Below are 6152 nucleotides of genomic sequence, written 5' to 3'. Positions count from 1 at the left end.
ATACACGCTACATTGGTCCTTGCAAAGTGCTTCAACGTGGCAATAGAACTTTTACCATCTCTAAAAAAGTACATGATATCACTGTGTTTATCGACAAGGTTAAACATTCTTATTTGGTAATAGACGATGTATCTGAACCTCATATTTTAACGGATGTTGATAAGGCTTCATCACAGCAACCAGGCTGTTTAGTAAACGAACAGTCGCCTGAAAAAATTGCTCCTGAGAAAGCAAATTACCAAACTCGTTCAGGACGCTGTATTCACTTTCCAAAACGATTTGTTCAATAATAATTTTTCCTCGTTTCCAAATTTTTAACGCACATTTTTCTAGAAGGGAGATGGTGTGGGAGTCTTACTCCCTCCCAACATTTCTTCAACGCTGACGTAATGCCTCGATTTCTCCCCCTAGCGCGTGAGTGATAAGAATTCTCTTCGTGACTGCAAGACAAAAGACAGAAAAAGCGAGAAAGTTTTTCCTTCCTTTTCGAAAGTTTTCTCCCTTCATCGCAGAGATTGATGTCATTCTAATTTTATGTATACATTTTGATTTTATTAAAAAGTTTATTCTTTATAAACTGGTGTGTAGTAGTTACCGAGATACCGAAGGCTCCTAGTGATATTCTGAAGTATATTTAAATTTTATAACAGTTATTTTAATTTTAATGTCCCTTTCCTATCAATTCTTGTTTCCACTTAGAACTTTCTACCAGAACGAATTTTTAGAATCGCCTTGGATGCAAATGAGTTAGAAGAAGTATTTAAGGAAGGTTCAACTAACTTCAGTACAGAGAGCTAGTAATCCTGAATAGTGCATGTCCCTCTTGAAGTCTTCGGGCTAAGTCTCTCTTGAAGCTGTTTCGCTCGGTCGTATTATAATGTGCCTTTTGATATTCGCCCGCTATTCTAAATTAAGGGCCAACAACGTTAGATACTTGTGTTTAGCTTCGGCTAAGTGTCCTTTAGTTAGTTATAGTTTAGTTTCTTATTTCTTATTCTGAGTTAGAGCCCGAGTGGAAGCTTTGTTATAAGCCCAAGAAAAGGGCCAACTGTTATTCTTATTGGAGTGAAATAAAAGGTAGTTTAGCCCTTCTTGAGTTATTTGAACTCAGCGATTAGTCGCTAAACAGTTCACCAGGTTCCTCGACGTTCATCTTAGACAAAAAGAGTGAGGAACCCTACAATACCGTGTTTTGTCACCTATAGTCTAGATCAGCGGTTCTGAACATGTGGCTTTTGTCAGGGGTACAAAAGAACACGATTAATAACTACGAAAAATAACAAAGTGTTACACTAAACGCTGATGAGAAACCAAATATTCAGAAAATTAAAATTTTAATTAAAATTAAAAATTAAATTAAATACAAGTAAAAACAAGCGCGAGGGTTTTCAATATAAATGTTACTGAAAGAAATTTATGAAAATAAAACATATAAGAATTAACTCCCAAGGCTGTCAAATTACTGGATTACTTATGTATCAAATGTAGCCATTGCTTTCCTCGCTGTGTCACTGCATATCAGATAAAACCATATTTTCTGGATTAAGAAAATCATCAAGTCAGTTATGTAGATCTGTTCCTTGACAGCAGTGATGTTCAAACCAGTATGAGTGCGGTATTAATTTTAAATTTAGATTGTATTCTTTTAAAGTTGTTAAATGCTTATATAAAAAGGGATAAGGGGTTACAAAGTGGAAATTCCCTACGGAATTAAAATTATTATGGATAATAGTTACTGATTTCTATATGGTATTTGCATCAAGCACTTTTCTGAAGACCACCCGTTTCAACCAAGTTTGAAATTTTAGAATAATGAAAGGCTTTAAGGACTTGCATAACTATTCGAGATATTTTTTAAACAAATAAATTTAATTTAAGATTACAGAACAGTTTCATGCCTGTTTTCAAACTATCCGAGAAAATTGATTCCATGATCAAAAAGTGAGAGTTTTGAGAATAATGTTTTGAAATAAAAAGACGGAAATATTGTGGAATTTTTAAAACTCTCTATCGGAAAATGAACTCTTAACTTACAAAATGTCAAAGAGAATATAATAACCAGCTTAAAAAGACTCCAGTGGTCATTCAAACATGATTTTCTTAAACACAATGAAATGCGCAACTGCATTCCAGATCCTTTCGAAGAAGACTTTTAAGCAGCCTGAAAATTACTATTTTCTGAGAAATGTATTGATTATACCTTTTTAAATCTTATTCCTTGCCGTTTGTTAATTTTGTGGTACTACAGTGAAAGAGTGCATAGCGATTCGTTCATAGAATTCTCGAATAATGTATCAGCTTACTGTGACTTATTTGTCACATGCCAGTTAAGCTATGAATCTAAGGAAGTACCGGATTTAGAATAAGGCTTAATACTGAATATGCCATTCACAATCTGATCCCCATAATCAAGAACAGCACCTAAGCCAGTTTTTGCACTTTTGTTATTTCAGTTGATATCAGCTGCATATTTGGTTCATTATGGGTGCCTAACATATCCGCAATGTTATAATTAGTATTAATACGGTTACGTTCTGTAGACGCTGTGTATCATCGCGTGCTATTTCAGCGACTGAAACATGCATATTATTCAATCATGAAGTGTCACATCTCCAGGACAAATACATTGGCTTAAATTTATTGGAACATGTTGGTTATTTGCGAAACAGTGCTAGTCTCTACGCCAGTGCAGTAGCATATGCAGATAACTTGGTCATTACCACAGACGATACTGATTTGCAATGCCTAGAAAGAAATGCTAAACGAGCCGAAACCTATTCACCAAGTGAGAGAGCAGAATTTGCCTTGTTCAGTTCAGCTCTTCAATCCTGTTCAGTTCTTCAATCAGGATAGTAGGGCAGTTTAAATACCTGTAAATGTTTAAATACCATAATAGTTTAAATACTATAATAGTTTAAATACTATGCAGAGCACATTACAAACTTTTGAGATTCTGAGCCATATGGTATCGTAGTGTGGCAGAAAGGTGTATAGCATATGGGGTTTCTTCTTTCAGAGTAAACTTGAATACTCATATGGCACATTTCCTACTCACAAAACTCTTTCTCCTCAGGATGTGTCTTATATCTCGCGCGACACTAACCCCCACCTTCCAAGTGCTGTAGGGCTTTTCTTAATTACATTTGATAACACAAAGAGATTCTTAAATTCTGTAGTATTCCGACTGAAAGTGTCATCTTATGAAATCAAGTATCTTACGGAATTAAGTACTATGAACAGTGGTCAACTTCATTACCTTGTCACCTCGTTCGTTTTATGCATAACTAATCGTCCTGACACTTCTGAAATTTGGCTCAGAACGCTCCATTTAAAGAGTTAATGAGAGAGGGGTAGGAGACCAGTCCACGATATCCAGGTGGTGGTCCACCACATTTTAATTCAGGCCCAACAGCAGAGACCATAGGTTTTTCATAGTAGGAGGTACAAAAAATCAACTGTGTCATCGCTAGAACTCCACGCACGAAACTTGCAGTGGTAGGCGGACGTGTTAACCACTCATGTCAAGAAAGCATGCGCGAGGGAATATGCTAACTCTTTTTATTCTTCCTCACTAAAAGGGAGATCCATGGACAGGCACGAGAACCACTCAACTAAATCCAGGCGGTACTAAATTATGGTCCACTAAAGTGCGGACGCTACCGTAGGAACTCTTAGGTTTTTCGCACCCAAAAAACATTATAAACCAATTATGTTTTGGTAGCCCAGTACCCTGTTAATGCTTCTCTCAATGCACACTGCTTTTCGTATTTTGCACTTTGTATTTTTATATTCTCATATTGTATTTTGTACTCTATTAGCATTTCTAATTATGGATTTAATTTAATTACTATGCTTATTTACATAACCAATTCCCAGTACTGTTTCAAATTATCTTTCTGTGCACAAGTACCATGAGCCCACAAATGAAATGTAACCTTATGTAACTCTTGTCCTATTATGCAAAATGGAGCCTTTTAATAGTATCCAACAAAGCTTGGCACTGATATGCCCATAGTATGCCCATAGGGTGCAGTTCTCTAGTTAGTTAGTATATGCGGGCTATACCATTTTTGTCAATGACGATGTCGTGGTGTCCCATACACTTGTTACTGTAACTGTATGTTTTGGTAGAGATGCGAACCATGGATATCCCATTTGCTGGTTGGATGTGCTAATCATTTACACCAAGAGAGCACGTATCAGAGACAACGGTAAATTTTAACATTCTGATGCTTACACTTGCTCCAACTAAATGTACATCGCACATCGTTTTCCGGTGTTTTCTCGAACTATGAGCCAAATGTTTATGCATTTGCTATCTCCATATTAATGCTCCTAGAAAGGGATACAAGTTGGTGGATAAGATTTAGATTCACCTGTCGCAGACTTGAAAGGAATTAAAGGAAGTATATACAATTGGAAAGAAATACCGTCTCCTGGAACGTGTTTTGCAAGTTGAACGTTTTTCGCTGTTAGCTTGTTATTTTCGTGAAGTTTGGTACTTCTTGTATGGTTTTAAGCTATAACCGAGATTATCAGAGTTAGAAAAATGCTGTCCTGTACTCCGAGTGTCTATTGTATTGGGTGTCTCATCCAAAGTACTTTTCATAGTTACTATTAGATTAATATTCATAATTCTATGCAGTGTTCTTCAATGAACTGGGCTGAAAGCTCAAAAAAATGTAGGAGGTAGATATATCTATTAATTGCTTTAAACAGAGTAATAAGATCATATTTGTAGATATCGTATTTTGAATCTACATCGTCAATATCAATGTTCATTATACGCCTAGAATTCAAATTATGTGTTTATATCACATGCACAATTATCAGGACCTGAATTAGTATCTTAGTTGTAGATAAGTTGTGCAATTGTCTGAACATATTGTCACCTGTGCTATGTATTTTTTATCTATACAGTCGCTTTCTATAACTGTGCAGTGCATGTATTACATCTGTTCATCAATATATAACAATGAATTTTGGTTTTCTTATAAACATCCTTTTTTAGATTCAATACTATCTGTATCTTTTCAAATATTGCATTTCTTGTTATTAAACTATAGGTACTGTTGTCGGCACCTGCATCTGCGTTATAACTGTAGATAAGTTGATAAGTTTTGTTTCTCAATATTGTCGACCTTTATTGCATTCAGATAATTGGGTTGACAATCCCATTTTCTTTCCTGAGTAGTAGTTTCACTATATACGTTTCAGCATGGAAGCATTCTGTATTCCTTTGTATTACCACTAGTACTTGTTTTGTTGTTACTGATATCAGCATTATTATTTTCCTCTATGTACTGTGTAATTTGCATATCCATCTTACTTTACTTAATTTAGCACTTGTTCGTTTTACACTTTTGCTGTACACAAATTGTAACTTACTCTAGTACATATAGTAGACTAATATAATTTTTGTACACATATTACAATATTTCTGTACATCTATTGTCCATAATATATTTTCACGCTTGTTTCTTGCCTTAGGATCGTTGTAAATGCTGTGCAATGTCGAAATAATGACATTGTAACCCATTATATATGCATATAAACAAATGCGTGACTGAGCTGCTATCTGGTTTTTGACCGGGGTTTAGCTGTTGTGTACGTAAGCTGTACGCTGAGATGTTAGTAAGCTGCCTAACTGATACAGTAAAATAAAGGAATGCTCTAAGGTAAAACTGGGATGGAACTCACCTAAATGACGCTAGCGTACTTTGCCGAAATAAATTAATCTAGTGCAATCCATTTATACCACTGCCAGTTGTAAAGCCATGTTTACCAAGAAAACTAGTTTCAAATAACTCTAGAAATAGTTATCAATTATCATAAAATAAAAGGCAACAATTGAGAACAAGTATTTTTATCACTAAACTGAATTATCAAATTATCAAACTGAATTATTAAATTGAATTATCAAGTAAAGACGTTTCCACGAAAAGATACACACTTAATAAGTTAATAGGTAAATATCATTACCAGATTCTTCAACGCAGTTTCAGATTTGCTGAAAATTTCAATTTCAATATATTAATATCATTGAATGGAGATTTTAAATAGAACAGGAGTAATACTGAAACAATCATGCAAGTTTTGATTGCTTATCACAAATACCGCTATATAATTCAACACGTTTCTGTTTTCGACAG

The sequence above is a fragment of the Stegodyphus dumicola genome, chromosome 1 (assembly GCF_044657685.1).
Source record: "Stegodyphus dumicola isolate Sdum_Otavi_A_Nest chromosome 1, ASM4465768v1".
Lineage (NCBI taxonomy): Eukaryota > Metazoa > Arthropoda > Arachnida > Araneae > Eresidae > Stegodyphus > Stegodyphus dumicola.
This window is presented reverse-complemented; position numbering follows the sequence as displayed.